Raw genomic sequence first — 11839 nt, forward strand, 5'->3', positions numbered from 1 at the left:
GGCTGCTTTTTAGTCCCAGTCCGGCCCTGACAGTAATTCATATAATTGTCTTTTTTGTGTGCTTGAGATACATTCCAGAAAGTCATAATTACATTGTATATGTCATTGTATTGATATATATATATATATATTGTGGACATGTCACGGGAAAAGTGCTCGAGGGGGTGTACATCTCACCCAGGTTAATACGGAGTGTGAGATGGTGAGTCCAGGAGGCATCTGTGCTCAGCAGTGTTATGCTGCTGAGCTATTATTTATTATTGCCGGGCCTGGACTTACATGGAATGGCAGATAGGTTTTGGTAGTGGGATTTGCCATTCCCTCCCCCCGATCCAGGTCAGGTTTTGGGGTCAGGTGTCTCTGGCCCTAATCAAGCCTGACAGAGAAAAGCCCTGCAGAGGATCCTTGGTTTGCTCTCAGACAGGAGTGAACAGCCTGCATGGTGTGTTCGCTGGGAGCTGGGGCTTATGCACACCCTGCAATATTACCTGCCAAGTGAAGTGTCAGAGAGGTAACCTGCTGTATTAGTAAGCGCCCAGACGGGCAGGACTTTTTGTTTTGTTTATTCTCACTGCACGGTGTTGCTGTATTTATGTTGCTGGACCGTTTATGCTACAAATAAACACCCAAAGCTGTTTTATGAGCCCAAGTTTGCTGCCTGAACTGTGTCCAAACACACCATCCCCCGGGAAGATCCCTACAATTGGTGCTGCGGAGCGGGCAAAACGGTTGCTAGGGGCAACGGTGTGCATCAACTTGGCTACAGCTGCGTATGTCCTGGGTGAAGGCTGCTGCTTCACTCCAAAAGCAGCCAAGCAACATGGAGGAGATGATGAAGCAGTTAATACAAGTGAGTTTGCAGCAACAACAGGCATTGGCCGCACAACAACAGGATCAGGCAGCCGCTAACCTTCGCCATGAGCAGGCTAATAGGCTGCAACAACAAGCTCTGACAGACGCTAACCTGCGCCATGAACAGGCTCTAACAGACGCTAACCTGCGCCATGAACAGGCGATGGCTCAACAACAGAGACTTATTGAGCACCTGATAGCAAAGCAGGAGGCGTCTGCAGGTACTAATCCCCAGCTGGTGGCAGCAGCCGCGCCAGAGACTTTGTCTGTGAGAAGAGCTGTGCAGCGTGTGCTGCAAAAGATGACTGCTGATGACGATGTTGAGGCCTATTTAACTGTTTTTGAGCGTGTGGCTGAGCGAGAGAAGTTACCCTCCACTGAGTGGGCAGAAGTGATTGCGCCCTATTTAACAGGCGAACCTCAAAAGGCCTACTATGACCTCAGTGAGCAAGAGGTCAAGGACTATCCTCGGCTAAGAGCAGAGATACTCGCCCGACTAGGAGTTACTGCTGCTGTCCGTGCCCGGAGGGTCCGCAACTGGAGCTACAGTCTGGACAAGTCAGCGAGGTCCCAGATGTATGACCTGATCCATTTGGCAAGAAAGTGGTTGGAGCCAGACACCTCTACTCCTGCCCAGATCCTAGAGAGGGTCGTGATGGATCGCTACCTCCGTGCCCTTCCTGCTGATCTACAACGCTGGGTAGGACAAGGTGACCCTAGGAGTGCCGACGAACTCGTCAGCCTTGTGGAGAGGTTCCAGGCGACCGAGGACTACCTCCGTGATGTTCCTGCAGCACCGTCACCTCCCCGGAGTGCCAGATCTGTGCCATCATCTGGTAAGAGACTTCCATCTATTGGGGGAGTGTGGAGGGGTGCTGATAGAGGGAAGAGCGCTCAGGAGGTGTCTCAGGGGCAAAAGACTGGTGAGGGTCCCCGGTGGCTAAGTGGTCCTAAAAAGGACTCCCTGCCAAGGAGACCAGGCCCTATCCAGTGCTGGAGATGCCATGAGACGGGACATATGTCTGCCCATTGCCCTCTTACCACTGAGCCCATGGAGTGTGACGCTAGCCGGCGTCAGTCGCTATTTGCGGAGCCGTCTTTTGTTGCAGTCACTGGACTAGAGACTGAACCACAAGTCTGCAACATTACTGTAAATGACTTCCCTGTTAAGGCGTTGCTGGACTCAGGAAGCCTTGTCACCCTGGTGCATGCCAGCCTGGTGACTGGGGACTTTGTGCCAAAAAGACATATGAGTGTGGTATGCATACATGGTGATACAAAGGTTTACCCTATAGTACTGGCTAATGTCGGGACTGAACTAGGCACGGTACAATATGAAGTGGGTGTGGTTAAAAACCTTATGCATAATGTGATATTGGGGCGTGATTTTCCTTTGTTCTGGGCTCTATGGGGAAAACAACAATCCCCTGAAAGGAGTGAGGAGACCCCTAAGTCTATTGCATTACCCACGGTAAATGATAAAAATGTACAGGACGAAAATGATGCTTTTCCTTTGCAGGTCCTGGCTGGTGAGGAAGAGGCTCCTCCCACTGCGCAAAATGTTCCAGACTTAGAGGTGTCTAGGGATAATTTTGGTACTGCACAATTACAGGACCCCACTCTCAAAAATGCTAGAGAGCAGGTCACTGTTATGAATGGGGTACCTCAGGAGCCAGAAGCTGAGAAAAAATTTCCACATTTTTCTATGACTAATGATCTCTTATATAGAGTCACTAGGATTAATGATGAGGTGGTGGAACAGCTTCTGGTGCCTAAGTCGTACCGGCGTCAGGTACTCGACATGGCCCATAATCATGTCCTTGGGGGCCACTTGGGGACAGATAAAACACAGGAGAGAGTCCTCCAGAGGTTTTATTGGCCTGCGATTTATGCTGACATAAAAAAATACTGTGAGTCGTGCCCCACATGTCAGCTTAGCGCTCCAGTGTCGCATTTTCGCAGTCCTTTGGTCCCACTCCCCATCATAGAGGTACCTTTTGACCGGATCGCAATGGACTTGGTGGGTCCCATTGTAAAGTCGGCTAGGGGACACCAGTACATTCTAGTTGTGTTGGACTACGCGACCCGCTATCCTGAGGCTGTACCCCTAAGAAACACTGCCTCCAAAACAATTGCACGGGAATTGTTTTATATGTTTTCCAGGGTGGGGATCCCCAAGGAAATCTTGACCGACCAAGGTACCCCATTTGTGTCAAAGGTAATGAAAGAGCTATGCAAACTGTTTAAAATCTCACACCTACGTACCTCTGTATATCACCCACAGACAGACGGGTTAGTGGAGAGGTTTAATAAAACCCTGAAACATATGTTAAAAAAAGTGGTGGAAAAGGATGGTCGTGATTGGGATCACTTACTACCTTATCTGATGTTTTCTATTAGGGAAGTACCCCAAGCGTCCACAGGGTTCTCTCCCTTCGAATTAGTCTATGGTCGTCACCCTAGGGGTTTGTTGGATATAGCAAAAGAGACATGGGAAAGTGAGTTCACCCCATACAAGAGTGTTATAGAGCATGTAGCACAAATGCAGGACCGTATAGCCACTGTAATGCCCCTAGTAAGGGAACACCTCCAGAGGGCGCAAGAGGGCCAAAGCAGAATTTACAATCGTTCTGCAAGAATCAGGACATTTAGCCCAGGTGACCGGGTACTCATTCTTGTTCCCACGGTAGAAAGCAAATTCTTAGCAAAGTGGCAGGGTCCCTATGAAATTGTAGAGAAGATCAGTGAAGTCAACTACAAGGTACACCAACCAGGTAGAAGGAAGCCTTTCCAAGTTTATCACATAAACTTGATTAAGCCCTGGAAAGACAGGGAATCCTTGGTGGCGACAAAGCCTGTTGGTCATCTGTCACCACCAATCCCTCCGGTCAGGATTGGTGACACCCTGTCAGTATCCCAGAAGCAGGAAGCTAAGGAATTCCTGCAGAAAAATAAAGACAAGTTTTCTGACCTCCCAGGGCGTACGCATCTCATTAGTCATCATATTGAAACTGAGCCTAGAAGCAGAGTAAACCTGAAGCCCTATAGGATACCAGAAGCACGGAGGGAGGCGGTATCATCTGAGGTAAAACGTATGCTTTACCTAGGAGTCATTGAGGTGTCCCAGAGCGAGTGGTCCAGCCCGATTGTGTTAATCCCAAAGCCCAATGGAACTTGGAGGTTCTGTAATGACTTTAGAAAGTTAAATGAGATCTCCAAGTTCGATGCCTACCCCATGCCCAGGGTAGATGAGTTGATAGAAAGGATGGGTAATGCCAGGTACATAACTACCCTCGATCTCACTAAGGGCTACTGGCAGATCCCACTCACTCCTAAGGCTAGAGAGAAGACTGCTTCTCCACCCCTGATGGGCTCTTCCAATACGTAGTGATGCCATTCGGGTTACATGGAGCCCCTGCCACTTTTCAGAGGTTGATGGACTTGATTCTGCGACCACATCGTGATTACTCCGCTGCCTACCTCGATGATGTGGTCATTTTTAGCCCGGATTGGGAAAGTCACCTCTGTAAGGTCCAGGCGGTGTTAAATGCCATAAGTGATGCGGGGTTAACCATCAATGCAGAGAAGTGTGCACTAGCCTTAGAGGAGGCCAAATACTTGGGCTACATTATTGGGAGGGGGTTAGTGAAACCACAACTAAATAAAATCGAGGCAATACAGAATTGGCCTCAACCCCTCACAAAGAAACAGGTCAGAGCTTTCCTGGGTATTACGGGCTATTACCGGAGGTTTGTGCCGAATTTTGCTTCAGTTGCAGCCCCACTAACTGACCTGACAAAGGGTGCAAAGTCCGCAATGGTGACATGGACTCCAGAGGCCGAGAAGGCTTTTCAAAGCCTTAAGTCTGCCCTGTGCCAACAGCCTGTGCTAGTTACCCCTGACTTTAGGCGAGAGTTTTTGGTACAGACAGACGCCTCTAACACAGGGTTAGGTGCCGTCCTCTCACAGGTCGTGAATGGCGAGGAGCACCCGGTGATGTACTTGAGTAGGAAACTATCCCCGGCCGAGAAAAACTACGCCATTGTGGAGCGAGAGTGTCTGGCAGTGAAGTGGGCCCTAGAGTCCCTGAGGTACTACTTGCTAGGCAGGAAATTCAGGTTAGTGACAGACCATGCCCCCCCTAACATGGATGAAGCTAAACAAGGAGAAAAACGCAAGGGTGACTAGGTGGTTTTTGTCCCTACAAAACTTTAATTTTACTGTGGAACACCGGCCAGGGAAATTACAGGCAAATGCGGACGCCCTATCAAGGGTACACTGCCTGTGGGGACAATACGCTCAGCCCTCCGGTCTGAAAAAGAGGGGGGGGATATGTGGACATGTCACGGGAAAAGTGCTCGAGGGGGTGTACATCTCACCCAGGTTAATACGGAGTGTGAGATGGTGAGTCCAGGAGGCATCTGTGCTCAGCAGTGTTATGCTGCTGAGCTATTATTTATTATTGCCGGGCCTGGACTTACATGGAATGGCAGATAGGTTTTGGTAGTGGGATTTGCCATTCCCTCCCCCCGATCCAGGTCAGGTTTTGGGGTCAGGTGTCTCTGGCCCTAATCAAGCCTGACAGAGAAAAGCCCTGCAGAGGATCCTTGGTTTGCTCTCAGACAGGAGTGAACAGCCTGCATGGTGTGTTCGCTGGGAGCTGGGGCTTATGCACACCCTGCAATATTACCTGCCAAGTGAAGTGTCAGAGAGGTAACCTGCTGTATTAGTAAGCGCCCAGACGGGCAGGACCTTTTGTTTTGTTTATTCTTACTGCACGGTGTTGCTGTATTTATGTTGCTGGACCGTTTATGCTACAAATAAACACCCAAAGCTGTTTTATGAGCCCAAGTTTGCTGCCTGAACTGTGTCCAAACACACCATCCCCCGGGAAGATCCCTACAATATATATATATATATATATATACACATACAGTATATAAAAATAATATATGTCATAGCTGAGATTTGTGTATTTGCTACATAAAAAGCTGAGTGATCATCTTCTGTGGCAATCCCTTATTGTTTTTATTTAAAAGGCTCCATTCAGCCAGAATTCTATACAAAAAAGACGACAGGGCACTACTACTTAAATCAATCCAAAGAATAAGGTACAAAGTAGAGGGTGCTCAACCCAAAATGACATAAAAAAGCAACAAAGTCAAAAAAGAAGAAAGAGTATGTCATATAAATATGGGTGGCACATCCCAGATAATAAATGACTATATCTCTCATAAATAGATGCAATGAATCTTTATTAATATATCAAAAACTACAAGTGCAAGACAAACATCTAAAAACATTTAAAAACAGAAAAAACTCATTGGACCGGGCAAATTAGCCTCGGTACCAAAGCACCCCGACTGGTACAAGTGTAATCCCCCTCCTATGGATACAAATGATATACAGATGCAAAACAATAAGTAAATAACAAATAAGTAAATGTAACTGTGCGCGGCTGTAGCTCAGTCTATATCTGAGATGGACACAAAACCTAGGATAACTCAAGGAAATAGAAAAAAATGCACATAATATAACATAAGAGCAGATATCACCATAGGAGGGAGCCCATGTCGGGGTCTGGAAACCCCACGCGTTCCGTCTCTATGCCGAGACTTTCTCAAGGGTACTGTTACAAAATAGTGTAAGGTATATATAGCACTTGCAATTAGCACAAACTGGCTTCCATACCTAAATCAATCAGTCAATACTAACATGGATCCCGAACTGCACCTCTGGTATTGGCGTCCCAAACAATCAACTGCGCATGTGCGCCGTGTAGTCTCCGCCTCTAACATGACGTGCCAAGTCATGTGACGCGGCCCCATTCAAATATGGCCGCAATGTCTCCACTGCCCCAATTGCGCATGTCCATACCTAACATAACACATACGGGTCACGTGATGTCTCTGGCTACAATCAGTTGAGTTTAACCCCGTCGGCACCTCCAAATGAGAGTCTAAGTACCAAGTTCCATTGTCCACAGACCCAAATAGCCATACCTATAAGTTGCCGTATATGGATGTACATATTGTATAGGCTCCGCACATCTCTTATATGCAAACATTATCACCACACGGTGCACATATATTTCTATACATTAACCCATAACCACACGGGTACAGATGAACCAGAGTATTCTTTTGATGAAAGAAATTATATATTTATTGTTGTTATTTAATTTTTATTTTTATTATTATTTTTATTTTTATTTATTATTGTTTTAGTCATGACTCTTTTTTTTTATTAATATAAATGGTCCAAAGCGTATCTACATGGGCCCGTCTTCTGAGGGCCCCATTAACCATAAATAACTACATGACCCATAATAAGTATACAAATATACATACATATGTACATAAACATCACCACTCATTATAGATGCGTACTGTGAATACCTATACACTTTATAGTGTACCGATTTAAATATCTTATTTTTAAATTAAACCTATATATGAGATTTTTCATGTGACCCAACACTCACTGTTAACACCAATGTATACTATAGACTTTTGTGGTTGATGTACACATGCTAGTATACATTGGTGTTAACAGTGAGTGTTGGGTCACATGACAAATCTCATATATAGGTTTAATTTAAAAATAAGATATTTAAATCGGTACACTTTAAAGTGTATAGGTATTCACAGTACGCATCTATAATGAGTGGTGATGTTTATGTACATATGTATGTATATTTGTATACTTATTATGGGTCATGTAGTTATTTATGGTTAATGGGGCCCTCAGAAGATGGGCCCATGTAGATACGCTTTGGACCATTTATATTAATAAAAATAAGAGTCATGACTAAAACAATAATAAATAAAAATAATAATACAAATAAAAATTAAATAACAACAATAAATATATAATTTCTTTCATCAAAAGAATACTCTGGTTCATCTGTACCCGTGTGGTTATGGGTTAATGTATAGAAATATATGTGCACCGTGTGGTGATAATGTTTGCATATAAGAGATGTGCGGAGCCTATACAATATGTACATCCATACACGGCAACTTATAGGTATGGCTATTTGGGTCTGTGGACAATGGAACTTGGTACTCAGACTCTCATTTGGAGGTGCCGACGGGGTTAAACTCAACTGATTGTAGCCAGAGACATCACGTGACCCGTATGTGTTATGTTAGGTATGGACATGCGCAATTGGGGCAGTGGAGACATCGCGGCCACATTTGAATGGGGCCGCGTCACATGACTTGGCACGTCATGTTAGAGGCGGAGACTACACGGCGCACATGTGCAGTTGATTGTTTGGGACGCCAATACCAGAGGTGCAGTTCGGGATCCATGTTAGTATTGACTGATTGATTTAGGTATGGAAGCCAGTTTGTGCTAATTGCAAGTGCTATATATACCTTACACTATTTTGTAACAGTACCCTTGAGAAAGTCTCGGCATAGAGACGGAACGCGTGGGGTTTCCAGACCCCGACATGGGCTCCCTCCTATGGTGATATCTGCTCTTATGTTATATTATGTGCATTTTTTTCTATTTCCTTGAGTTATCCTAGGTTTTGTGTCCATCTCAGATATAGACTGAGCTACAGCCGCGCACAGTTACATTTACTTATTTGTTATTTACTTATTGTTTTGCATCTGTATATCATTTGTATCCATAGGAGGGGGATTACACTTGTACCAGTCGGGGTGCTTTGGTACCGAGGCTAATTTGCCCGGTCCAATGAGTTTTTTCTGTTTTTAAATGTTTTTAGATGTTTGTCTTGCACTTGTAGTTTTTGATATATTAATAAAGATTCATTGCATCTATTTATGAGAGATATAGTCATTTATTATCTGGGATGTGCCACCCATATTTATATGACATACTTTTTCTTCTTTTTTGACTTCAGCCAGAATTAGGGTAACTATAATAGATATATACCAAGGTGTGGATATGATATCAGCGATACGTCTAATTGTATGTTATTTTCTTCTGACTAAAAGTCAATAGAACATTCCTGCATTTATTATTTGATTGATCAGTCAATACTTTCCCATATTCTATTTCCTTTACTAATGTATCTTATTACCATGATCTGACACCAGGTACACTTATGGCTGAGATTCTGAGATGTATCCTATACATACATAAAATAAGGAATAAGCATTGATATGAACAATAGGTAATGGTCTGTTATGTTACTGTCAGTACAGAGCAGAATGCAGGATCAGAGATGGCCAGCTCTTTTCATGCGAGTTTGGTTTTATTAGTACAATTATGATTTGGAGGAAAGCTATTTTACATACTTTGTCACCATACACCACTGCATCTCTCTTCAGTGAGGCTCAGTACCCCAGCATGAGAATCATAGACATAAAAATAATACTACTTATAATTTATATTCGGATCCTTACTATATTAGGATCATCAATAAAGCGGTCATTATTATGTAGTCTGTAGGCTTCTTTTGGCCTGCAGCATTCTCATTCATTGGTGAAAAGTCAGTTTTATAACCAAGAATAGGTAAGTTAAAGTGTAACTATCATTTAAAAACTGTCACTTCAGAAGTTGTCATTGGTTGGGGTCTGAGTGCTGAGACCCCTGCCGAAAGCTGGAACTGCTAATACGAGCAGTCTATAAAATTATAATGGGAATCTATGGAACTTCTGGCAATTTGGTCTACCGGAAGTTCCATAGGCTCCCATTATAACGCAGAGCACTCGTAATGCAAGTTTATAGCAGAGAAGAAGGGGCAGAATTTGTGCTGCTTAGTGCATCTGCCCCTTTGTTCTAGCGATCGTCAGGGATCTCAACACCCGGACCCCCACTGATGCAAACTTCTGCCATGTCTCTATGAGAGACTGCTCTGTAAGTGATCTCACCCCAAAATTCTATACACAGACAGTTTACTGCAGCTTTATCCTGGCTTCTATGCTGCAGCTTTTAAGCCTGTGCTCAAAGACAGTGCAGGATTTCCTCCTTTGTTTGGTCAAACACCATTTGGCTCCTCCCACCAACACTGGGACAACTTAAAACTTACAGCTTGAGGCTATGTTCACACGGCGTATGAGACCGGCTGTTCCGTGACCCGGCCGGGTCACAGAAAGGCCGGACTTTGCAAAGATCATCCCGGCCGGTACTGCAGTACTGGCTGGATGATCTCTTCGGCTGCAGTGTTCTGATGCGGGCGCATCAGTGTGTGCCCGCATCAGAACTCTCATAGCACACAATGAAGCTAGCGGCCGGAGCCACTCGCTTCATTGTGTGAACTGACAGGTCTTTCTGCGGCCGCAAATCACTGAATTGCAGCCGCAGAAAACTGACATGTCAGTTGTTTGCGGCTCCGCATGGGATCCAGGCCGGAGCGTATACTAAGTGTATACGCTCCGGACGGGATGCCATAGAAGAATAGTCAGTGTTCCACGCCGTACAAAGTACTTTTACGTACTGTGAACATAGCCTGAGCTTGTAGAGCAGAAATGGGTAGAAAAATGGCATCTCAATTATGTCAGATATTGTGCAGCTCTTCATAAACCCTCTAACCCTAAATAGTCGCCTGAAAGGTCAGGTATGCTTTATTAAAGCCCCTTCACAAGTATACATTTACATTTGCAATATTCTGCTTGATACAGAGCAACTTGTGTCTTTGAACTAATTAGTTAACACCAGACGAAGCCACCAAGCACAGCCTTCTGGAGGGTGGTATTGTTTGTGGACCCAGGGCAGACCCTATAAGACAGGGATTTGGCCCTTCTTCTGTTGCAAAACTACAATTCCCATTATACCTGGGCAGCTAAACGTAAAACTTAAACCTGTCAGGCATGATGGGAAATGAAGTTTTGCAAGAGCTGGGGGGTTGAAGGTTCCCCATCCTGGCAATAGTACTTGTCCCAATAATATTTTATATCCCACATGTTCAGATGGTGCATGGAGCATCAAGCACAGGACATAATAATCCTGATTTATTTATCTGTTTAATATACAATCCATCTGATTTCACGTATAGTAACCAATCACAGCTCATCTTTCATATGTTAAAAAGCTCTGATAAAATAAAAGCTGAGCTGTGATCGGTTTCTATTAGTAAAACCAGACTGATAAATCTGAGCCAGTGTCGTCATGCCGGTTCTATGTAAAGCATTGAAACGTATGCAATATATAAATATACTCTGAGAACACAGAAACCTACAATGGATTATTATCTTTACTATCTGAGTTTGTGAAACTGGGATAGCTGGCAGCTCCTTATATAAAGAAAGCATACCTCTTATGTAACAGCCGCTGTTTTCTTCCCTGGAGGGTTTGTGCGAGCCAGAGCAAGATCTAATAAGGAGCTCAATGGAGTTTATTAGTAAAGTCCCATCTCTGTAATAGATTTGCAGCTTGTTTACACATCAGCACATGCCAGTATATTATGCCAGCAAACAATATGGAGAAACCATTAAAAAAAAGTTTAGCTATTGATGTGCCTTTTTTTTAAATTGTCTATTATAGTACGCCACTAAACAAGATTATTCTTGTCTTGCATAAATATCCCACGCGTCACATGGGCCATTTTTCAAATGCACATTACATCCTTACGCTATAAGTTTGACCCAGTGTATCCTTAAACCTCCTACTCTGAATGGAAGTTGTTTTAATGGAAAACAATGGCTGTTTTTTTTTTTTTTCAAAAATAGTACATTGTGTTCACATGGCCTTATACTATAAAAGGTATTAGAGGTACATATATGGCCATATTTTCAATATAAAAAAAACTATTGGAAATTGGGCAACAGAGCACACACCATACAGAATAACGGCCACAAATTGATTATGACCGTCCAGATTATAAACATGCTCATTATTTACCAACTGCTTTTGTAAAATAAGGCTGTTTATTTCCCACCTGTTCATACATTATTTACACTCAAAATTACTATTTTGCTTTTACTATGTGCAAACTTAACCTAAAGCTGCATTTTTATTCTGGGTATCCTGCTAAGTTGAACCTAGAACAAGCTTGTACACATTGATGAGA

This window comes from Dendropsophus ebraccatus, chromosome 8, assembly GCF_027789765.1.
Source record: "Dendropsophus ebraccatus isolate aDenEbr1 chromosome 8, aDenEbr1.pat, whole genome shotgun sequence".
NCBI classification, from domain to species: Eukaryota; Metazoa; Chordata; class Amphibia; order Anura; family Hylidae; genus Dendropsophus; species Dendropsophus ebraccatus.